Source organism: Pinus tabuliformis, chromosome 5_1, assembly GCF_031772625.1.
Source record: "Pinus tabuliformis cultivar Carrire ecotype Pingquan chromosome 5_1, CPIR1, whole genome shotgun sequence".
In the NCBI taxonomy this organism is placed as follows: Eukaryota; Viridiplantae; Streptophyta; class Pinopsida; order Pinales; family Pinaceae; genus Pinus; species Pinus tabuliformis.
The window spans coordinates 468,762,664-468,789,104 of record NC_142305.1 but is presented as its reverse complement, the minus strand read 5'-3'; the positions used below and the strand labels follow the sequence as shown (position 1 = coordinate 468,789,104).

The 26,441-nt window shown below is 34.2% G+C and overlaps 2 pseudogenes; both read left to right on the top strand.

The window, feature by feature from the left end:
* Positions 1-296: 296 nt before the first annotated feature.
* On the top strand, positions 297-5,786 carry LOC149165532 (putative histone H2A variant 3 pseudogene; annotated as a pseudogene).
* A 539-nt stretch (positions 5,787-6,325) lies between these two features.
* LOC149165531 (putative histone H2A variant 3 pseudogene) overlaps positions 6,326-26,441 on the top strand; it is an 84,431-nt pseudogene continuing 64,315 nt past the window's right edge.

The window sequence follows — 26,441 nt, the reverse complement described above, 5'->3', positions numbered from 1 at the left end:
TTCCATAAATCGTACAAAGAAATTTTTTCTAGTTCACATATAGATTTAAGAATGTAGTACAGACTTAGAAACTTACTTAGAAAGGAAAGAATTAAACTAAGAAAGAACCAGAATTACCAGAGAGAATCTGGGCATACTTTTATTACAATAAAGGAATACGTATTATTTCCTTGACAGAACTAAAACCACATAATAAATATAGAGGAAAAATTGGGCCGAGGTCTGTCCTACTACTATCTTTGAGAACCATAATAAAAATTTTATCTTACTGGTAGGTAACCCGAAACCATATAGTAATGCGGTACTGTAAATCATCAAGAAAATTCAAGAAGTATCTAATATAAATATCGCCAACGAATAACCAGAAAATCAAAATAAGACTCATAGGACTTGATACACCCATGGGCTAGGGCAAGATTCCCATTTTTAAGCCCTCATTTTCCGTGAATAATAAGCCTAATTACATATAAAATGTTAAAACATAGAAATTGTGAATTGTAATCTTTAAACCGTGACAAACATTCTAGAAAAACTAGAAGTAACATAACCAGAATGGAATGAGTCTTTGAAAGACCATATATAAAAATTAGGGCCTGATTATTGCACAAATAATAAAAGAAGTTAATGACACACATCATACCCTGGAAACAGAGAGATGTAGGAGGTTCATGATTAGCATGTCAAAAATGATATAAACAAATTTTGAACTAATAAATCCTTAGCGTTATATAACGAGTCAAATCAGCCATGAGAAAAATCATAGAAGGCATTCATTACTATTGGAAGAAGTTCCAAAGTAAATAACACAATTAAACAAGTACTGGATGAAGTTCTAGAGTAAATAAGACAATTATTTGAGCACTGTCAAATAGTACTAGGGACCTTCTAGTCTAACCCTAAGGGTTTGCTGAATAAACCCAGAATTCCAGAACAATCACCCGAATGGTCAACAAGTGCTTCCCTAAAAGAAAAAATTACATATAACTTAAATACAAAGTATAGCAGCAACTTTTCAGGAGCTAAGCCTTTTTTGCTCTGATAATACATATACGTCTGGAGTACAAAGAATGACATAGTTGAAATCTAAAACCCTTCGAAGAGAATTCATCTAAGGACAAGACTGTTTGTTTTTCTACCCAATCAAGAGATGCCCGCAAGAGAAAATGAACATACCCGTGAATCCATTGAAGTCTTGATAGTGTAGGTATCATAAATTGGTGAAAACCACCTCTGAAATTCCTTGGAACATTTAGACCTCACTAGAAGAACCTGTAACCCCAATACCAAGAACCGCCAGGTGGTATCATTATAATTGCGAACAAGGAAACTCAAGGAAAGCACGAGAAAGTATAAGGGATTACCTGATAAGGGTTGCATATGGGTGGTGGAACAACTTGTTCAGAGGCCTTCACGAAAGCCAAATTGTATTCCTTATTGCTCAAATCACACAGGGACGAAACCCTAGTATCACAGCCTAAAAACTAGAGAGTTGAGAACTGAATTAATGAAAATAAAACAAGACCTCCGTAAATTACAAATGAAGTTATGAGAAGACCCATTGTCTATTGGATTAGCGCTGTGGTCTAATCACCGTCGATGTAGTGAGTAGAATGAGGCATGAGGCACACCTGGAGAGCAAACAATGAGGGAGTTGAGGCCTGCTCCTACCATAACTTGGAGGTAGAGAAGAATGACATTAATAATCTTGTATGAAGCGTGTAATAACTATGTGTATAATTAATCAATAATACCAAGGCTTGATTGTAAACACATTGAAATATATGGAAATGGTATTGTATAATAATCTGCAGCCTTGTAATAATATATGATTGTTTTACTATGTTTAAAGGGTAAGTGAAATTACAATTATAATAAAGAACTATGGTAGAATGTATTTTTTTTTTTTAATTATGAATTATGTTGAATTACATGGAGATGTGACATCACACGTTAGATATAGTGGTATTGTGTCTTTTAATATTTTGTATTTTAACCATAGTGGATGTAATGTTTAACATTTTGATTAAATCAAATTACATAAATAAAATAAAATAAAATGATTAATATAATGTAATGTAAATATTTACGCTGAGGCAAAAGAAAATAAAAGAATGAAAATAAAAATAGCCTTATAAAAATAAAACTAAAAATAAAAATTACCTATGGTATTGACACATGATATTGACCCATGATACTCACATCGAATATAGCCTAATTAAAGGAGGAAATTAATGCAATGAAAATCCATCTTAATTTTGAATCTACCAAGACTCGAGAAGGATCAAATGTAGTGACATGCAACCCTCTTTTAGAGTGAAAAGAGACTTGATTACATATAATTATATATATAATTATATTATTAGTTATAATGACTTTATATTTATGTAAACACTATATGACAAATATATTTTATAATATGTTTATAATAATAAATTACGTGTTGTATCTAGAGAGGTATTCTCCTACCCAATATGGAAGAGATGTTGTAAGGTTAAATTATGTTTTGCGATGTTATGTAAACATTTTGACTTAGTCAAATTTGATAACAATGAAATAAATGGAAAATATAATTATAAAAATATAAAAATAAAATTAATGATTATAATTTTTAATTAATTTGACTAGGTAAAATTACATAAAATTAAAATTAAAATTAATATTTATAATTATCAATTATTAATAACTAAACTAACCTAGGTCCATTTTAACTCCAAATCTACCAATCAATAAGAGAATCAAATCTCTTGAAGTGCACATTTATTTTAGAGTGAAATGAGATTTGGTCCCTCTTGGGGCTTAGTAAGTTTTGAATTAAGATAGATCTAAGTTAATTTATAATAATATTTTAGAAAGTTCCCATACTTTATAAATTTATATTTATGTTTATATGAATATCATTATCCAATTATTATCATTATATTTATATAACTGTATGGCAATTTATATTTATGTTTATATAAATACCATTATCCCATTATTATCATTATATTTATATAACTTTATGTCCAGATAAAAGATCCTACACACGAGAAAATTATGTCAATTACCATTATAATATAAAATAACTAATAATATTGATGATGATAATGATTGATGTCCACTGATAATAATATTAATGAAATAATTAAGTAATTAAGTAATAAAAATAGCTATTAATAAATAATTTCTAATTTATTATAAATAATTTAATTTATTAATTATAATAAATTATTAAGACAATCTAAGTTATAGACTAATAATGTTTTTTAGGGTATTTTTTGGTTAATTTTAATAAGAGAGAAATATTTTTTAGAAACTTGAGTTTAATATATTCAATTTGTAGAATTTGGGTGCGGAATATATTTATGCATTTAAAAATATATTTTAAGTCACTATATATTATAGTCTTGTCTGAAATATTATTGACTCATTCTTATGTAAATGATTATTTTATCTATATGTTAGACTACACTAAAAATAGATTTTCATTTTGAGAAATTTGATCCGCTTGCCTAAAATAAATCCAAAATTATATGGATGATACCTTACACAAAAATTGAGGGCCTTTTTAGTGAAATTTAGACAAAATAATGAGTTAGTCTATAGTTCCTTGTGCTATGCTATGAATATAAATTTTACTTCAATCAATATGAAAACACTTTGATTTGATTCTAAATGTCTTAAGACAATAATTGGAATATATATAAAGTCCATGAGCTCTAAGGTTATTGTCCAATGATTCCGTGTGGTGGTTTAGTTTAAGTCCGGAGGTCCATTGTGTCGGAAGCTAGGTACTCACTCTTCCTTATTCGTGGAAATAACATGCATGACTTTATTCTTCCTTGACTTTACTCTTCCTTGATTCACAGGAATAACCATGAATGAAAATATATATATATAAAACGTGCATATCTTAACTCTTCAGTGATTCGTGAGAATAAGGTGCATGAGCTCTTTCTTGATTCCTAGAAATAACGAGAAAGAAAAATATATATATGGGTAAAATATTTTCTCACTTCTTAAAACTAAACTAGACAATAACAGCTAATTAATGTGATGTGAAAGAATGGTTGAAATTAAAAGAGAATGATAATTGAAGGCATCCTACTTTTTCATCTAAAAGCTCCCTTCCAAAACTTCACAAAGTATATATAAATTGAGACATAAATTTTTATTCAAAAATTAATTATCCTGAATTTCCAAACTCAAATTGAAACATAGATTTTTATTCAAAAATTAATTATACTGCATTTCCAAACTCGCTCGGAATGAAATAAGTAAGAACATAAGATGATTGAAATTCTAAACATAAATTAATGGTAGTGAATTTCAATGGATTTTCATCATCATGGTACATGATTTTCTTTTTCTTTTTTCTTTGTTTTGAAAAAAAGCTTCCTTACACTACTTTGTAAAGAAATCGTGGTGGGTTCTTAACCAAAGATTGGTTTAAAATTCTCTATCACAGCCCTTTAAACCCTAGCCAATCTTCCGAATTATACGCACATGTATATATTCACCCATGCACAAGGAATGTAGTCATAGATTATCTATATAGAGAGAGCTCACACAAGCCCACAAGCACGTCACTGTTTGCTTGGAAGCGTGGACAGTGAAAAAATTGCGCATCTACAACCTCTGAAAACGCCACTAGGTAATCTTGTAATAGTGCTTATTTCCAATTATATCCAGCTTTTTACACGTTGTTTTCATGCACATGTAGAAATCTTTCAGCTCTTTCCTACTGTTTCTATTCTGCATAATCCATTTTTGCTGTTTATATTCTGCATAATCCATTTCGCTTTTTCAGCGTTCGGCAGATTTGGATAACCCATTTGTGCAATTGGGCTATTCTTGTTTTCTTATGTATGTGTGCGTGACAGGCGGATCTGGGAGAAAGAGCTGGTCTTCAAAATGGTTGTGGGAGGGAATAATTTCCCGGATGGTTTCAAGGGCCCGCTGAAGGGAAAATCCACTGGCGTTCCAAATCCTAGGAAAAAGCCCATTTCTCGGGCATCCCGTGCAGGCCTCCAGGTCATCATTTGACTTGGATTTGTATTTATTTAAATTCTACCGTTTTTTTCTTGAAGAAATCCTTAATCAACTGAAGTAATTCTAGGCATCTGTTTTATTGGAAGAAACGTCTTCATTGAAGCTTTCTAATAATTGAAATATTCCTGTGAGCAAGAACTCCGTGGGACCGGGTTCTCGGTTTTTGACTAGATTCTGTATCTATTGATTTTCTATAAGTTTCCTCTGTCAAAAGGTTGATTCAACTGAAGGAATTCTAACCTTTTTTTCCCTGTAGACTTATTCCTCGAAGCTTTGTAATAATTCAAATACCTCTTGGAGCAAGAACTCCATAACATTCTTGCAATATTTAGATTGAACTGTTTGCACTTATTGCAGTTTCCTGTTGGACGGATTCACCATCTGTTGAAATCTCAAGTATCTGCAAACGGAAAAGTGGGAGCAACTGCTGCTGTATATTGTGCAGGCGTTCTGGAGTATATCACTGCAGAGGTTTTAGAACTTGCAGGAACTGCCACTAAAGATCTGATGGTTAAATGTATCACCCAAGGCATTTGCAGCTTGCTATTAGAGGAGACGAAGAACTTGATAACTTGATAAAAGGTACCATTGCCGGTGGAGGTGTCATTCCTCACATTCTACAAAGAAGCATTAGAGTCGAGCGTCAACGGATGTGTGCTGAAATGTTTTGGTCAAAGGAGTGCTGGATCAGTACATTTAGAATTAGGAGTGCAGTATATTCTAGTCTTACTTTCTGCTATATGTGTCTGTTTTGAACTCAGTGTAAATGATGATATTTTACTAAATAGATCAATCTCCATTGAATGAAAGGATTTTTTTTAATAGTGGTAATGGATTTTATTAATAGTTGGATTTTATTAATAGTTGGAATTGAGAGTTTGAATGGATTTTTTTAATAGCGGAAATAGATTCTGCATGTATAACTTGAATTTTAAAAATTCCACGAATTTTTATTAAAATCCACCCAGGAAACTGCATATAACTTGAATTTTAAAAAATTCCACAAAACTTTATTAAAATCCACAAAGAAAACTGTTTTTCTTCGAGGCAAAATTTTCCTATTTATTATTGGTTAATGAGTGCATGTTATTAAGATGGTATGAACTTTATATAAAATTAGATGCTTATTAGATAGTTAATTTTCTTATTTCCCAAATTACCAAATTATGGAAATAGATTCAGCATTATGTCAATGCCTGATTTTTTTCAAAATCCTGCTTGAATTTTTATTGTTTTTGGTTGAAATTGTGACCGCGTTAGAATATGCATACAAAATCGAAACGTAAACAACGGGATGTGCATCCCGCTAAAGAAGCATCATACAATACATATCCCTGAAGCGAGCAGATACGTCATCACCACCGATACAAATATTGCCGAAACTAGCAGATATACATCATCACGGATACAAATATGCTGCATCATGGCGCAGCTCTGGCAGGATTCTAACGCGGGGTGTGCAAACCAATCCCCTACCGACACATCACTCACTCACGGGCAGAAACGCAAACCTACATTATAGCTTCAAAATTGTTCATCTTCGAAAATTATGATGAAATACAACAAATACAAACTTATTCGCCAACGGCAGTCTGTTTATACCGTTTGACAAAATGACGAACTGCCAAATTCTTTGAGCAATCTCACCCAGTAATTCCTGCCCATCGGGGAAAATCATGTCCACCTCACTGCAACAAATCATTGCGATGCTCAGATTAAAAAATCCGTACGTTAGAATGTATATTCCATATATTAGAGTTTCCCGTTAATGATAGAATTCCTGGTCTCTCAAGAACTGTGCCAACCCATGTGACAACATAATTTTTATGTTTTCAAACCTGGTTCGCACTAGAATCTGGACGTTGTTGAACCGTGCCTGATGTTGGTGGTAACGATCTCCGCACCCAATTCAAACCTCCATTGTGGTTTTATATTTAGGCATCATTGGAGCTTCAAACCGTTGGAAGAGTAGATGCGGAGTAGATGCTGAGGCATACGTGGGAGAGAGAGGAATTCAGAGTCGTTTTATATTGAGAGTGGGAGATTTTAGAGAGAATTTAGAGTGGGAGTTAACTATGAAGATAAAAACGTTATCAAAAAGACTCATGGTAAAACCAAGTTTGTGCAGCATCTTTCCATTTCGCATATCTCTATTCCATCCAATATTGGATCTAGCCTTGTTTTTGATAACTTAAATTTGCAAGGTAAGTTGCAATGGTTTGAATTTTTCAAATTAAACATTATCAAATTGATAGCATTGGTAGTCACTTTTCCTCGATAGCCTAAATTTGAAAGGTAGGTTGCACTAGTTTGATTTTTCAAATTAAAGATTATGAAGTTGATAGCGTTGGTATCCAATTATGTGTAAAAAAGTTTAAGTTTATATGTTGGTTATAAAAATGATTACGTAAGACTTGAATTGCCCTCAGGACAATGTAACATTCTTAATGACACTCATTGCTAAATTTTTTATAGGATATTTAAATCTCAAAATTAATAGTGGTAGGATGATAATACTATCATCGAGTTTCCATTGTTAAAGCATCTTTGTTATTAAGAGGTCATCGGTTGAATTCTCTTCAGGTGGATTTACTTACTCAGAGGTCATAACATCTTTGCTATTGAGACGTTATGAGTTGAATTCTCTTCAGGTGGATCTACTTATTGAGAGGTCACAGGTTCAATTCTCTTCAAGTGGATTGACCTAGTTCAAATATTTAGGGACATTGAGGTTCATTCGCTTCCTCACCATCAAATAGATCTGCAAGATGATGCCCAAACTCAACAATCTAGAATCAACATGGTAGAAGAGGAGGTGAATGAACTTCACCGCCATTAGATAGACCTGCACGACCAAAGACATCAATAAGACAATAGAAGAATGACCAACAATTCCTTAGGGACTCATCGGGCAAAAATGTCCTTGGACCCACCTCCACAACATATGATTCCCCTAGTAAATGTATTCACCTATGTGAATAGTACTAGCTATAATTTTAGTTTTTCTTTAAATATTCTAATAGCAAAAATCTCAAATATAAAATTTGAATTTTCTCTCCTTCTCGCACTTCGATATTTTGTTCTTCTACTCAAAATGTAAATCTCCCCCAATCTTTGTTGAAAAGTGTAACTAGGATCAGTCTTCATAATGACATGTAATTATGATTTTATGTAATGAGATGTAAAGAAGAAAAATAAAATTATTGTATTGACTTGCTTCATCGGTTTCATGAGAGAGAGATTTTATTTTTGAGTCAAGACTTTCATTGAGAGTCTTTAGGATTTATTTGTCATTTAGTCATAAAATGTTAGAGACATTGTAATGTAATGAAGTCATGTTACTGTTTGTAAAAGTCTAAACTTGTTTATTAAAAGTATCCTCCATGACCTTGTCACTTATCCTCTTCAACTCGGCCTACAACAATGGAAGAAACTGCTAGAAGAAGTCAGGCTAACCATAAGTGATCATGTCGGCCTAAATGACATGAGGAAAGGCATAAATATAAGCCACACTCGGCCCCACTTAGGGAAAGAAACTCGACAAGAATTCGATCAAGAATAAGTGCAAAGTAGAGTACAACATTAAGAATTGCGAAGAAGAAGGTATATCGAAGGATATTCTTCTAGTATTGCAAAGTAAAGGTTTCTTTTGGGATGAAATAAGAATAGGTTTCTTCTAGGGCAGTGAAGAAGATATTTTTCTGGCCAAGTGAAGAATAGGTTTCTTCTGGGCCAGTGAGGGAGAGGTTTCTTACGGGCAAGTGAAGGAGAGGATTCTTCTGGGGTATCAAATGAAGGACTCTTCTGGGATCTAGAGATCAAGTTTCTTTAGAAGAGACAAGTGAAAGCCTAGAGACCAAGATTCTCTAGTTGAAGTTCAGAAGAAATAGTGTGAAGTATAGAGACCCATTTTCTCTGGAAGGATCCAAGAAGAGCATTTCAAAATCAAGAAGAAAGTCTAGAAAGGGAAGAGGTAGAGCATTAATATTAGTGACAAGGTTCTTGGGAGGATACTAGAGTCACGAGTTGTTATAAAACTAGTTCACAAAAGGATAGGACAGATAGATCAACTTCTTAGAAATCAGCCTCTTCGAGGGGACAACCTCCTTTACATTACATAAATTAACAATTCTTCGATGATACAAATGACAAGACCTCCTTTCATATAGGATTCTATTGGGTTGCTCTTTATAAAAGGTCAAAGTTGTTTATGAAAATTATCCTCCATGACCTTGTCACTTATCCTCTTCAAGTCGGTCTACAACGATAGAAGAAACTGCTAGAAGAAGTCAGCCTAACCACAAGCGGTCATGTCAGCCTAAAGGACATGAGGAAAGGTGTATATCTAAGCCACACTCGACCTCACTTAGGGAAAGAAACTCGATAATAATTCGATCAAGAATAAGTGCAAAGTAGAGTCCAACAAAAGGAAGTGTGAAGAAGAAGGTGCAACAAAGGAGATTCTTCTGATATTGCAAAGTAAGGGTTTCTTCTAGCATCAAAGAAGAACAAGTTTCTTCTGGGGCAACGATGAAAAGAATTTTATTCGCAAGTGAAGAATAGGTTTCTTCTAGGAAAGCGAAGGAGTGGTTTCTTCTGGACAAGCGAAGGAGAGTTTTCTTCTGGGGCATCAAAGGAAGAATTCTTCTGGGATATAGAGACTGAGTTTCTCTGGAAGAGACAAGTCATATCATAGAGACCAAGATTCTCTAGTTGAAGTTGAGAAGAAACTGTGTGAAGTATAAAGACCCAGTTCCTCTTGAAGGAGCCAAGAAGAGCAGTTCAAAATCAAACAAAAATTCGAGAAAGGGAAGAGGTAGAGCATCAAGATTAGTACAATGTTCTAGGGAGAATACTAGAGTCATGGGTTTATGTCATGGTATTGGTACTCATCAATTGATGATCTATACGAACAATTTTGATCGTGTTTTCCTCTCAAGAATTGAGAGTCTTTGGCCCGCGTTGACAAGTGTACATACTATGTAACTTCTCTTTTATTATGCATGCCGATAATTGTCTTGATGAAAAGAACACAATAATAACAGAATGAAGAAAATACTATAAGCTAAGAAGTAAAAGTATATCACAAGATATTATCAAGTAGAGAAATTGTTTAACCATTCATGCCCTAGATTTCTTAACGTGGTATCAGAGCTTAGTTGATAAAGTCAAGAAGCGGCATTTCAGCAAGTAGACACACGAGAACCAAGATTCATAGAAGGATCGTAGAAAATCAAGGGCTACCAAGGGAAATATCTTCAAAGCCCTATATCAAATAAATATACACCAACAAGAGTCTTGAAATTGTCTTCAAGAAGGAAGCAGGAAGAAAGACCGAAACCCTAGAAGCACTTGAAATATAAGGAAGGTTAGATCAAAAGGGGTCATATGAACCAACAAGTTCGACATCAATTTGAAGATTCTATCTTCGCAAGTCGGTACCTTTTATCATAATCTAATCTAATAAAATTGACTTCATGTTTCAAGGAGAACCATAAGTTGGTTGGGATATCAAACTTCCTTGCATGGAAACAAAGGATATACATAGTTGTCGAGGTAAATGAAGTCATTTATCATGTCCATGGAAAGGGCTCCAAGCCATTCGAAGAATAAGAATTATCTAAAAACATGGAGAGGGATCTCAAGGATCAAAATATTCTTAAAGGATCCATTAGAGGTCCTCCCATTTCCTATGTAGCCAAGTTGGAGACATATAAAGAAATATATGATAAGTTGGTAGAATTTTTCTCTGAAAGCATGATAGGAAAGATCATATCACTTAGATCTGATCTATATCAATTGAAGTTATGAAAGGAAGAAGGGATATAGTCTGCCTCTTAAAAGCATCTCAAATAAAAGGTCAACTGCATGATGTAGGAGAGATCGTATTTGATAACAAAATTATCTCCATTATTCTAAATGCTTTGACTGATGAGCAAGGTAACCTCATATCCAATAGGGAAGAGGAAACTATCCCATTCATAAAACTATGATCTCTCTGCAAGGCAGAGGAAGATAGGTTGAAGAAAGAAAGTAACAAAAGATTAGATAGAAGGGATCAATCAGTAACAGGAAGAAAAGGAAAATTTGGAAAGTTTGTTCCTCAAAAAAAAAATAGTATCACTAAGGAAATATTGTTTGATTGTTATAACCTTCGCCACTATAGAAGAGATTCTCGTAAATGCAAGAGGGACATGGAAGAAGCCCATATTACTAAGGAAGTGAGAGAACCTGAGATAAAGAAGTTCAGGAAGCAAGAACAAAAAGGATCTCTACTATGACTCAGATGATATTTTTCATTAGAAGGTACTTCTCACTTGTAATTTATAGATAGAGAGTAATAGGATGCATAAAATTAGAAAATATCAACATTATAGAAGCATTAGAAGTAAGAACTCATGACATGGAAGACAAAAGAATGTTTAGAATAAATTCTACTATTCGCAAAGAATGAGAGCTCTTGGAAACCTCATATAAATCATAAGTAACACTTATAGAAAGAAGTAGACTTCATCATCGACTGGGATCATCACATAGTAGGCAATAAAGAAACATCTTCCAGGTGAGGATATGAAATATCCTCAAGTTTCTTTGATGGAATCGTTATCAAAGGATTCATCGATTGAGAAAACCATATTGAAGTATCTAAGATCCTTCCAGATGTTATGAAAGAAGAGTGATATGAAGCAAATCTAGATGGAAAACTGATGGATTACTTTCTTATGAAATGAGTACATGAATAACTCATGGATGAAAGTGATGGATGGTCTGTGCCCTATGAATAAGTCCTTGAAAGATGAAGACTCCATCACAAAATAAATTTATGACATGAAATAAGAGAGGAGTTCTTCAAGTAGCTGGTTGTTCCACATGGGGAGTTGATGTAAGTCCCTAGTTTAGAAGGAGCTTGAAAAATAAGTTTCATAGTTGGAAGAAACTTGGAAATTCGCAAGCTAAGAGGGGGTTTACATACATTCCTTTTGTTAGGAATGAGTACATTACTTTTGTTACGAATGAGTATATTCCTTTATTGGAATATCTCCTCCCTATTTGAGAGTAAGATATAGACATGTCATTCTGGTATTCACATGGGAAGACGAATGGAGGATTGAGTAATTATTTGGCATCCGATGCTCTTTGAGGATGAGATAGGGAATCCAAAATAAAGAGTAGTTGTGGAGGATGGATATTCTTTGAGGTCTCGAGAGTCCAAGACAAGACAAAATAAATGTATTACATTGAATAAGAGAAGAGTTCTTCATGCAGTTGGTTGCTCCACATGAGGACTTGTTATAGGTCCCTAGTTTAGAGGGAGCACTAAAAGGAAGTTTCTTACTTGGAAGAAACTTGGAAATTCCTAAGCCAAGAGGGAGCCTGAAAAAGAAGTTTCTTACTTGGAAGAAACATGGAAATTCCTAAGACAAGAGGGAGCTTAGGTACATTTCTTTTGGTAGGAATGAGTATATTCCTTTATAGGAATATGTCCTTTGTATTTGAGAGGGAGAGATAGACATATCATTCTCCTCTTCACCTAGGAAGACAAAATGGAGGATTGAGTAATCATTTTGCATTTGATACTCTTTGAGGATGAGATAGGGAATCCAACAGAAAGAGTAGGTTTGGGGAATTGATATTCTTTGAGGGTTGGGGAGTCCAAGATAAGAATAGTCCTCATGTAACAAACCCTAATTACCCGGGAAGGGATGTTCCAGGAGATATAATGATGACAACGTCTATAAATCATTGGTCTCGCCAACATTGAGCTCAGATCTTGTGGAGATAAGAAGATGTTAGTCAAGGCCTTACGTTGTAACAATGATGGTTAATATGATGGTATACAAGTTTTCTTAAGTGGGAATGGATTGCAATGATTATATCCAAATGAAAACATAGAGAGCATGTTGTACAATAAGAAGAAGCAAAGAAAAGAATACAATTATGGGCCAATGGAGCATAATATTCAATGTTTGGTTATAAGCTACATTTTGTTATTTTTTATCATTTTTTTGTTATAGGTCATTTATTAGACGATGATCATGAGAGATTTTGTAGATAATCATGACATATTGTTTGAAGTTACAAATGCTTCCGACCACCTCACTATCATAAATATTCTAGACTTTTTGTGTCAAACTATTGGGAAAACCACTAAAGAGATGCATGAGATTTTAACAGTCTAGAATGTAAATTGATCGGTAAATCAATGTGAAATGAGTTCGCTTCTTTTGCACATTAATTTGGTAGCGTGTCATTAGGTTTAGTTTTTCTGCAAACATTTTGTTATTGTAAACAATATAGTTTTTTAGCACTTTGTTTCATGTGAGTAGCAATTGTTTGATGTTTGTAATTTAAGGTATCCATGGGAGAGAGAGGAATGCATAGTCATTTTATATTGAAGCATCATTGAACGAGTGAATGAGGAGGCCTCAGTGGAAGAGGGAAGGGAATTTAGATTAGTTTCTAGACCTTTCATACATGCACAGTTTCAGGATATGAAATACCAAGAACTTTTATGAGGTGTTTTAAGCTTTATGAATTCTTTCTAATACATCTATTAACACAATTAATACTCTCGACTTTTACCTTTGTGTTATTTATTTAGTTATTGATTTTGTGATCTATTAAGTCTAACACTAAGGACATGTAATATAATTTTTAAATATTTGAATTTCTTTAACTTTTTGGGCCAGGGAATCAGAAACTTTGGTGATATGGTCTTATTATCATTTCTCTACAATTTATTTATTTTTTAGTTAGAATGGTTTGAATCACACTTAGATGTTAGATAATTTTAGATATATGAATATGAATTTTGTATATACATTTACTTTACATTTTTAGAAGTTTGGTAAGTGATCATCTTCTCTCACTCTTTGTTTTATTAAAATTATTATAAAAATATTGAAGCTAGTTGATTTTTTCTCTTTTCTTATATTTTTTATTATCTACCTATTTTGTATGAGGATTTAACTAGGTTCAATTTTAGAGAGAATTCATGGTGGGAGTTAATTATGAAGATAAAAACTTTGGCAGGCGGAGTCTACGGTAAAAGCAACTTCACACAATCTTGGTTAAAGAATCCTTCCATTCAGCAAATCTGTTTTCTATTCAACATTGAATCTAGACTACTCCTTGATAGCCTAAATTTGAAAAGTAGACTACAATAGTTTTATTTTTCAAATTAAAGATGATCAAGTTGATAGCATTGGTAGTCACTTTTCCTTGATAGCCTAAATTTGAAAGGTTGGTTGCAATTGTTTGATTTTCCAAATTAAAGATTATGAAGTTGATAGCATTGGTAGTCTGTTTTTCAATTATTTACTTATGGTCTCTCATCTTCTAGTTTGTGTCTAGGATCATTCATGCTCATGCTTATATGGGAGATACTATTTTTTTTAATTAACTAAATAATTGGTTTCTCAATGTGTGCCTAAAAAAATGTAAATGTATATGTTGGTTAGAAAAATGATTATGTGAGACTTGAATTTCTTTTAGGACAATGTAACATTCTCAATGACATTTATTGCAATTTTATATATACAAGATTTAAATATTAAAACTAATGTTTGGTAACATGATAATACTTTGGGCTACCAAGAGGAGACACAATAGGAACTATAGGTAAGCGCAAATGAAGATTGGAAACGTGGCGCTAGAGTTTTGGAGTTTGGAACCATGGCGGATCATGGAGGGGGAGTGTAGTTCCCTCCTATAGTTAGGTTGTTACAAATCGAAGTAAGGATAAAGGAAAGAAGAATTTTAAAAAACTTCTTGAACAGCTTTCAAAAGCAAGAAGCGAGGGAACTCTACGAAGAAATGGACTTCAGGAATAGGAAGGATATCAAATGGACACAAATAAGGAGGAGGAGAATGGAGGCAGTAGCGAAAAATTTACTTCCACTGTAGACCCAAGTCGAGCACCATTCCTCGGGTCATATTGAGTGATCTAGCGCTTCAAGCACACAGATATCATATGACCGAACATGCGATCATATGCAAATTTATTGGGTTATGGCCAACGGAGAGAGCACTACACATCTGGATAAGAAGTCATTGGAAGCCAAAGGGGGATGTACACCTTCATCTAGGATCTAACGGCTTTTTCATAGTGGTGTTTGTAAGCCTGGAGGATAGGGACAGAGTATTCAAAGGAGGGCCATATTTCTACATTGTTGCTGGACTCTACATGAAGCCATGGATGATGAACTTTGTCCCGGAACGTGAAACTTTCACATCAGTACCGATATGGATTAGATTATACTCCCCTGTCTATATTATTGGCTACCAGAATCTCTGAAAACAATAAGCAACAAGCTGGGACACTTTCTAAAGATCTCAGAGGCAACTCTGAAAGGAAAATACACATCCTTTGCCCGAATATGTGTGGAGATGGACTTATCGGGAGACCTTCCAGAAGCAATAATCTTAGAAGTATATGATGAGGAATGGATGCAAACTATGGATTATGAGAAAATCCCATTTAGGTGCCACAAATGCCATGAGCACAGGAATTTAATCAGGGATTACCCAAGAAATAATATGGAAGGTAATACGAAAACTACTATGGATAAAAATCATGAGGGTTTCACCAAGGTTAGGAGCAAAGGCATGCGTGGGAAATGTACACAAAAAAAGATGAATGAAAATAGACGTTCAAGGCATAATCAGTTCTAGATCTTAGAGGAAGAAGAAGGGATCAAGGAAACAATCCAGGACAAGGAGAAAATAATAAATGAGAAGGAAAAGGAAGATGACATGGAAGGTATCATAGTAAACAACCAACAAAAGGAGGATCTACCAAGTTGCATGGAAATAATCAGGGATCTAGAGATGACTCCAAGTGAAGCGGGTACGGAGGATCATGAACTACAAGAAATTCTAGATAGGGGAAATCTAGATCTAGAAAATTTTTTGGAGCAAGGGACGACCACAGGAGTGGAATATTTGCCAAAAGAGGACTATGACAAAGTGCAACAACTCTTTCTATCGAGATAACAATCGAAGTGAGTTGGAATCAAAAGAAGTCATGATAACTGGGAACACAATGGGGTCAAAGTGATGGAGAATATACATGCACAATCTCCAAAGAACTCAGGTAGGAAAGGAGGAAGGAAAAAGCAGAGTGAGTTGTTGAATGAATGTGGAAAATTATTGATTAGCTCAAGTAAGATGAAAGGTCTTACCAGTTATTCTTTTACTAACCTTTCTTAATGAAGCTCACAACCTGGAATATTAGAGGCCTAGGTAACAGAAGGAAACAAAGAAATCTCAACAATAGAGTTAGAGAAGAAAAACCTGATATGATTTTTATTCAAGAGACAAAATGCTTAATGGATAAGATTAGAGAAATTCATAGTAAGTGGCTAATCAAGTATGAGTATCTAGAGGTTAAAGCAGACAACTCAGCTGGGGGGATTCTTACGCTATGGAATCCTTAGAAATTTACTATCCTAGATGCTGAAGCATCCAGGAACTATCTTTCTATGATATGTCAACCTGTAGGTGATAAGGTAACATATATGATCACAAATGTTTATGGACCTCAAAATCAAGTAGATAAACTCCAATTTATGATCTTCCTTAAGAATATTAGAGCAAGACACCCAATTAAGCCTTGGATCATTGCAGGGGATTTCAATATGATAAAATCTCTTTCAGAGAAGAAAGGTGGTACTGTACAATTAGGAAGAGACTCCATGGCCTTCCAAAACTTCATAATGAACATGATGCTAGTGGTCACAGAAACTTTAAATGGAATATTCACCTGGAACAACAAGAGGGGAGGGGCTTCCCAAGTTGCCTCCAAATTTAATAGATTTATTATTTCAGAGGACCTCATTCTGACAGGCCTACCAAGACAACTTCCATTCTACCCTTTGGAGGTTTGAATCATTGTCCAGCTCAGCTCGAGGCTAGCTTTATGGTTATACCAAGAAATAGACTTTTCAGGTTTGAAAATGCTTGGCTCTCCCACCCTAAATTCACTAGCAACATTGAGAAATGGTGGAAAGAGGTTTTGAAGATTCAAGGCACTAGAATGTTCATGCTCTAGTAGAAACTCAAACACATTAAGTCTCAACCCAAAGAGTGGAGGAAAAAGGAATTTGGTGATATCTTCCAAGACAAAAGAGAGGCTTAGATGAAACTTTAGGAGATCAATCAGATCAATATCATTGAGGGCTTTACCAAGGAGAGGAAAATGCTCACGGACCCTTTGCAGAGAGAATGGGAAGAATGATGCTTGCAAGAGGAAATTTTTTGGAGACAAAATTAAAGAACATAGTGGATCAGAGAGGGAGAAAGGAATACAAAATTCTTTCACAAATCGACCATGGCGCACAAGGCTCATGATAAAATCACAAAGCTCAAAGACCCTCAAGGGATAGAGCTTATTGCTCACAATGATATGGAATCAATCCTAGTACAACATTTCCTCAGAATAGCAGAGGAGCCTCCAGAGGATAGATCCAGGTTCATCAATCTTTTCACTAAGTATATACCTCAGTTGGTTACCATAGAAGACAACCATAATCTTAACAGGCCAGTGTCGGAAGAGGAGGTCAATGAAGCGATCAATGAGATGCAAAATGGAAAATACCTAGGCTCGGATGGTTTCAATGTAAATTTCTTTAAAGCTTACTGGGAAACTGTTAAATAGGATATACTTGAGGTTGTGGAAGGCTCAAGAAAATCCAAAAAGATTCTGAGGGCTCTTAAGGCTTCCTTCATAGCTTTGATCCCAAAATAGGAAAATGCCATGACTCCGGAGGGTTTCAGACCCACAGCCTTATGTAATGTTGGGTAAAAAATTATCTCCAAAGCGATAGCCAGTAGACTCAATTCCCTTCTACCATCTCTTATCTTAGAGGAGAAAACTGGCTATGTGGAAGGACGACAAATCCTTAACAACATCATTTAAGCTCATGAGGTAATACACTCTCTTAAAAGCAACAAACAAGCTGGCATGATCATTCAGCTAGATCTTGCAAAAGCTTATGATAAGTTGAGTTGGTCCTATGTCAAGGCAATCCTAAAATCCTTTCGCTTCGACCAAGTCATGGCACTCGTAACCATGACCAGTTTTTCAATCTTGCTTAATGGTGCTCCATCAAGAACCTTCACACCTTCTAAAGGTCTCAGACAGGGAGATCTACTCTCTCCTTTCCTCTTCATCCTCATGATGGAAGGGCTTGACAGAGCAATCAAAATGGCAAATGCTGAAGGTCGGATACAGGGAATCAAACTCACCTTGGATGGAGCAACAAACACTCATCAACAATTTGTGGATGACACAATGCTACAAGGCATCCCCACAGTCATAGAAGCCTAGGCGATCAAACACATCTTAAACAACATTGCTATGGCAACAGGCACTGAGGTAAGCATCCACAAATCCATGGTTTTATTCTTTAATACTAATATTGATATGCAAAGGAATATCACCAGAATTCTTGGGTTTCAAAGGGAACTTCTTCCTTCAAAGTACCTAGGCATTCCTCTCACTGATAAACCTCTAAGCAAGATAGTGTGGGAGCCATTAATTAATAAATTACAGGACAAGGTCAGAAAGTGGACATAAAGGACTCTAAATTTGGTAGGACACCTTGTGCTCACGTAGGCTATCTTAGAGGAAATTCCCATTGTCATGTTCTTAACCCTTCCTGTTCCTCAAGGCATTAAACAACAGATCGAGAACATTCAGAGAGATTTTTGGTGGGGTAGAGGAGAGGAAAAAAAGATGTGGGCCTTAGTGGCTTGGGACAAGATATGTAAGCCCAAAATCCATGGTGGTTGGGGCTTGATGACCCTAATACTCTCAGTAAAGTCTCAGTGGCCAAACTTTGGTGGAGATGGATTAAGGAGCTGAAAAATCCATGGGCTAAGTTATGGAAACAAAAATATGCCAGGCATTGGTAGCAGAAGGATCACACTAGAATGTCAGGGAAAATCAAGGGCTCTTAGATTTGGAACCTTGCATGGGAAAATAAAAGTATTATTCAGCAACACAACTTCTAGGAAATTCGAGTAGGGAACCATGCTCGTTTCTAGGAGGATAACTAGCAATAGGAAGTAAACCTTTATAAAGAGGATTTAGAAGATCTCAAAAGTGACATAGACAACAAAGGCTTACTCATGGTCAAAGACTTCTAGGACCTGGAAAGAAATGATGGAAAATGTAGGAAGTGGAAGCATCTAGGCCATAGTAATGAGAGTCCCATTAAAGCTCCGACAGATGCTCTCTCCCATGAACTTCAAAATAGAAGGATTCTAGTTCCTCCTTACCTAACCAATTAAGGTGGGGAAAATGCAATGAAGGCCAATTCAAACTCAAAGAAGCTAAATTGGAAATATCAGGATTTAACTACTTAAATCCGAATCAAGTATGGAAAAAACTATGGTAGAGCCCTCACTGGATGAAAATAAAGCTTTTCATCTGGCTTGTGCATCAAAGAAAAATCCCAACTTGGGAGAATCTCCTAAAAGAAGGCCTTATGGGTCCCTCCAAATGTTACCTTTGCGACCTATAGGAGGAGACAATGGAGCACCTTCTCAACCTTTTTCCTTTCACATCCCATGTGTGGGATTGGGTGGCCTTAACTTTTAGACATACAGATCAGGACAATCTCAGCATTTCCAACACTTTGAGGAATTGGAGGAAGAATTTATTAGGGAACGAAATCATCAATAAATCCTGGACTCTAGTTCTAGGCTTTGTTATCTGGAATGTTTGGAAAGAGTGCAACAGCAGGATCTTCAAAAACAAGGCCAGCATGCCACACCACATAACTAATCAAATTTTAAAGTAGCCCAAAGATACAGTAGGAAGTTTGGTGAGAAAACGTCTCAAGGAACCTCCTCAGCCCCAAGAGGAAAGTATCATACTTCAGTTGGGTCTTCAGTCCATAATCCCTTAGGGCCTAACCAAGGGAATAGGAAAACTAAATGAAGTTAGTATAATTTGGAAACCTCCTCCTCATGGCTTCTTAAAGGATAACATTGATGGCGCTTCCAAGGGCAACCCAAGATTAGTTGGCTTTAGAGGGGCTATAAGAAATGAATAGAGTTAGATAAAGAAGATCTTCCATGGACATATGGGAAAAGCCACTAACAATATGGCAGAACTTATGGCATTAGAATAGTTCTTAGAAATTCTGTTGGACTCAAATTATCATAATATTATCATCGAAGCTGATTCGGAATTAATTATCCAAGCGGCTAAGAAAATTTGCAATTGTTCTTCGCTAGAAAAAGTTTTGAAGAATTGGAGGCTTTTGCAAATCTTTCCTCGGATCTAATCCCACCTGCAAATCTTAAAAAATGTTCACTTTGTTCATGTGAAAAGGAAAGCTAACATGTTAGTATACCGTTTAGCGAACGAAGGTGTATTCAATAGGAACAGGGATTCGAGATTTATGTGGGAGTCACTTCCCACAGGAAAGTTGATGGAGGACTGTCTCTGTTAGGCAGACAAAGATATGGAGCTATGGACTAACAGGATGGAGAGACACAATTGAAGACATAAAGATTTCAGGAGGAGGGCACAAGTTTCGTTTTTTGCACCTGATTAATGGCTAGTGTGGGGCACATGAACATGCAGGTCTGTCAGTGTTGCATCCTTTGCTAATACCATTTAGCGGTTTATTGAACAGAGTATATCCGGTTTGTGGTTTTTTGGGTTAAGCCTTCGATTCCTTTCAACATGCGACACATGGCAGTGTTAGGTGAGAGAATACCACCCCTTTGAGTTTTTTGTTTACCCGATATCCACGTAGACCGTTGGATCTGTGTAAAGGGATCAACAGTGTAGATTGATCTTGCATGTTTGTTCGACGATGATTTTTCGGGCAGGATTTTTATGGTTTGTGGTTTTTCATGACAAGGCTTCGATTCCATTCCGAGGGTGACACATTTCTTCGTCAGGTAAGAGAAAAACCGCCCCCATTTGGTGGTTATTCTCAGCGCTTTTTATCCACCCGATATCTGCATAGACTGTTGGATTCAGGTTGGGGGATCAATGGTTTGGATTGATCGGGCAAGTTTGTTTAGCAATATGGATCTGAATTATGTTTTATAGCTGGCCTAATGTTTTCTTTTGGGTCCGTGCTTGACAGTTTTTTGGGTGGGGCCCATTTGACTTGATCGGCTGGCGGTACTTCATGCTTACTATAGTTTTTACATTAAAACTTTGATGGTTGTTGGTAGGCCATTTTGACAAATTTGTATTCTGTTTTCTGCTCTCTTTTGTCCAAGAGTGCTCATTTGTAATTCCTAGTTTTCCTAACTAGCTGCCTGACTCTCAGAGCTGGGGTAGTGACATGTAAATTATGTATCATTGGCTAGATTAATAGAAGGTCCTACTCTTACTTGATAAAAAAAAACATGATAATACTTCATTGCTAATTTTTTTATACAGGATTTAAATCATAAAAATAATAGTGGGTAACATGATAATACTATCATCGTGTTCCCATCATTAAATCATCTTTTCTATTGAGAGGTCATGGGTTGAATTCTTTTCAGGTGGACCTACCTATTGAGAGGTCAGAGGTTCAATTCTCTTTAGGGGTATCCACTTGCTGCAAATATTTAGATAAAAACAGGTGCATTGGCTTCATCGCCATCAAAGAGATCTGCAAGAAGATGCCCAAACTCAAAAATCTAGAATCAACATGGTAGAAAAGGAGGTGGATGAGATTCACCACCATTAGATAAACCTAAAAGGCCAAATAAATCAATAAAATAATAGAAACACAACCAACAATGCCCTATGAATCCATTAGGAAGAATGTTGTTAGACCTCTGCATAACATATAATTTCCCCTAGTAAATGTATTTTCTTATATTAACAATACTAACTATAAATTTAGTTAAGCTATCATTTTAGTTTTTTCTTTAAATGCATGTTAATGTTAATAAAGTCACTGTTATCTAATTTTTGAAGTAACAATATTTTTATTATTATTTATTTTGTATATCTCTTTTATTACTTTTATGTTTTTGGTTTTTGATTTATTTATTTTTAGTATGGTATTATAATTATTATTTATTATATGATTGGAGATTATATCTTAATAATTTCATTGTATTCTTGAATTAATCCATTTGTGTGAGTTTGGGTAATATGTTTTTCTTTAAAATTTTGGTAACTGTGTCTTTCTTTGAAAATTTTACTTTGTAATATAAAACTATAGCCTTTTACTTTAGGCATATTAATATAATTAATATAGTTGTTCTTACTTAGTAGTTCACATATTGTTATACTGTCAAGTGAATAATACGATAATATTGAATAATATTTATATCATTATTACAAATAATAAGGTTTGTTTTTGTTTAATAAATGGAGGTATAGGGATCCATTATCAATAGTAATAATTATAATGTTTATGTAAATTATAATAATGATAGATATGTTTTTATAAAGATTTTCATTGGAAAGTATATTTCAAAATTATTTATAATGAATTCCTTACCTTCTTGAATTAAGTGATTATGGGTATTTATTGGTATTCATGGTAATTTTGTTTTCTTTGAAAATATTTCTTTTGAGTTTTTCTCACTAAAAAACCATAACACATTTTTGTTTTTGACATGTTAAAAGTTTTTATTCATTTCACAAAAGTATGCATAACAGTCTAAGTGGTTTGCAACTAACGAAACTATACTAGTTCCTAAAGAGCAATGATTTTGTCCAAAACATGATCCATACATCATAGTATATATAGTAGAGTTTAATCAAAACCAAAGTGACTAGACGTTTATTTAACTCAACAAAACTATATCTTTTTAGCATAACAAAGTTCTTATACATAAACAACGAAGACAAAAAACCAAAGTTTTCCATAGAAAGAGCATGTAGTCATTTACGAGGATGTAGAAACATTAATGGGATTGATGTGAAAGTTTCACCACTAAAATCCTATTGTAGTAACTCATATTATTTCTTCTAAATGTTAATTAAATTAGCAGTTTATTACCATGATAACCAAATAAAAAAATTACAATCTTCACCAAATTAAAAAATACAATGGATGATAAACCTGAAACTGAAAAAGTACTAGCACACACACAAAAAATATGACATCATTATTTTGGGACTCAAAGAAATCTTGGCACTTGACTTCCTTTGAAAAAAAATATTCCACATATCCTTCTGTAGCTTCTACATCATCCTAGCATAGTTTGCTACACATTGAGTGTAAAAATACTATAGATCAAGTAGACATTCTTTCTACTGATTGGGAAGACAGTTATCGATCACTTTGGAACATCTTCCTTGCCTCTGGAAGTGAAATTTATTTTTTTCTAAACAAACCGAACTGCGCTCTAAAGCCTGTATGAAATAACAGATATTATTTCTTCTAAATGTTAATTAAATTAGCATTTTATTACCATGACAACCAAATAAGCACATTGCAATCTTCACCAAATTAAAAAATACTATGGATGATAAAATTGAAACTGAAAAAGTACTCCCACACACAAAAAAATATGACATTGTTATTTTGGGACAAAATTTCCTGGAAAAGTCCAATGTGGGAAAACTAGTTCAATAGTTGAGGCTTTTAGTATTATGTAGTAGTCAAATTATTTGAGTACAATCTTAATGTTATATACTAGGTATCCTTTAGAGAAAAAACTGGAAAAAGTAATATGATGGAAATTACCCTCACTCAAAGCCATCTTGGCACTTGAATTCCTCCAAAAAACAAGTATTCGACCTATCCTTGTGTAGCTTCGACATCACCCTAGTGTAGTCTACTACATGCTTAGCCTAGAACAAATGTAGATCAAGTCTTCATGGAAAACACCTATCCATCATTCTAGAACCTCTTCTTAGCCTCTGGAAGTAAAAATGTCTTCCTTCCTCAACAAATAGAACTGCCCTCTAAAGCCTTTGTGCAGTAACTGATATTATTTCTTCTAAATGTTAATTAAATTAGCAGTTTATTACCATGGCAACCAAATAAACACATTGCAATCTTCACCTATTTAAAAATTACTATGGATGATAAATTTGGAACTAAAATAAATTTTCCTCTACAACCCCATTCTTTTGCACATACTCATTGAAGGAACGCACTCCACCTTGCTTATGAAAAGGACTTGCAAAGAGCACTGTGTTAGTTTTAGTGTCAAAGGAATCATTAATTGAATAGGAATTTTTAAAATTACTCTAATTTTCTGTTAAAATTATTTTTTCAAGCACTAACAAATATCAAAATTAAATTTCACTGACAAATATCAATATTAAATTTATAAAGTAGAAACATATTTTTGAATTTACAGAAAAAAAGTAAATATTCAACATTTTTCAAAAAAAATGGTTAAAGTTACTGAAAAGAAACACATACCTGGAATATTGATTAAGAGTCAACGAACTTTGATTGCGAGGTAAGTTATATATTCCCTAGAAATGTTGGGATTAGAAAAGAATAATTTAGTTTTCAATTCAATTTCATACTCTATGTGAAGAAATCCATGAAACTCTTACTTAAGAGTGTAGGTATTATACAAGTTTTCTTAAGTGAGAATGGAATGTAATGATTATATATAAAAGAAATCATAGAGAGCAGGCTATACAATAAAAACAAGCAAAGCAAAGAAAATAATTATGGGCCAATGGAGCATAATTTATGCTTGGTTATAAACTACAATTTATTATTTTATTATCACTTTTTTGTTATGGATCATTAGTTAGATGATGCTCTCACTTGAACCATGAACCCTCCTTTCCTTTGAGTTCTATCATAAAAATAAACCTTTAGATATGATATTAGTTGTTACGAGTAGAACAATAGATCAATAAAATGATAATGAATGCATAAATAAAGCATTGAATGAAACAATATATAATAGACACCAATATCCATGGCTCACGTGATTTTGGCTACATCCACATAGAAATGGCTAGCTCTTCCCTTTATGGCATCCAACAAAATGTAGAAATCACAACACACAACACATATGAAATAACATCCTCTTTTGTTTATCATAGTCCCCTCCCTCTTTATTACAATTCTCTCTCAATAATATATAACCACAATATTATTAGCTCATAAAAGAGGGTTTCCTTCTACAAAAAAAGTCCTTAACATAAAATCAATTGTTAAATTCATGACCTAATGACGTATGGTCTATACTGACTATGAAATTCCAATATATTGGAAGGAATATTTTTGAGAAAGTTATCTTCAAGGGAATTGTTGCCAAACACCCACGAAGAGGGGATCCAAAGAATTGTCATCACCCTCCACTGGAATCCCTCATGACACTAATAGGGGGAAAGCTCCATATGTTTCAATCATGTTATTCACTCTTCAATATTGGGTGAGGAGCTAATGCTAATTCCACAAAGACTTTTTCTTGTATTGTGTAGATCCATGGCCCACCCTTATAATTCCTCCACGTTAAAATAGTTGATGTGGAGTCTAATCTTAGACACTCTTCGTAATTTACCCAACAAATATATAGGTACCATCCTATTATTACAAAAATAAGGTGATACCTATAAAAAACTATGAACCACCTACACATCCAATGGTGTCAAAATGGTTGGTAAGTGAACCATTCAATACAAGTGCATTTCATGTTGATTGGTAAATGTTGGCTATTACTTCACTGAACGAAAATGATAATAAATCTTGTTTGGTAATGTTTATATATCTAATTTGGCCATAATTTAGACCAACTCTTTATTAATCATTAATTCTAGCCTTGTAATCATCAGTATTAATTTATAGCCCTTACGCATTAAAAAGTGAGGATGCAATTGAATTTAGTAAAATTCCAAGATATAATCATAATTTTCTTTGTTATTTTAGAGATCATGCATAAATTCCCTCAAAGTAGCCAAGGATGTATCATTTTGAATATTTAGATCTCTTTTTTCTAGGTTGGGATCTTGTTGTTCTAAGTTGTAGTTTAGTGTTTGCAAGTTTGGGTTCTAACTAGGCTGCACAGTAACCTAGCCTCTTGTAACTCAATATGGAACTAGTGTTAAGGGTATTATTTAGTTATTTTTTTCCATTTTAATGAATTTTGAACCAAAATTTCAAAAAAGGAAATAAATAATAAATAAAAAAGTGAAAAAGTAGAGAAATTTCAATTTAATGGTTAGGTGGAATCTAAATAAGATCTAGTTCATTGAGTTCACATTCGATGTAGACCAATGATGAAAAGTGTTTCTCAATAACAAGTGAAAGTGTGCCACATGGTCCAAAATTAGTGATAAAAATGAGTCATTGGTGCATAACGTTGGGTCGCACTAGGAACACTTCTAAATTATTAATAACATATGAATGTTCCTAAGAGTGTGCATCTATGTTTGTGCCATGCAATTTTTGTGCTACTTGGCAACTTGGCTAGTATTTTAGGGCTTGTTGAAACATGATGTAAAAGAATGTGTC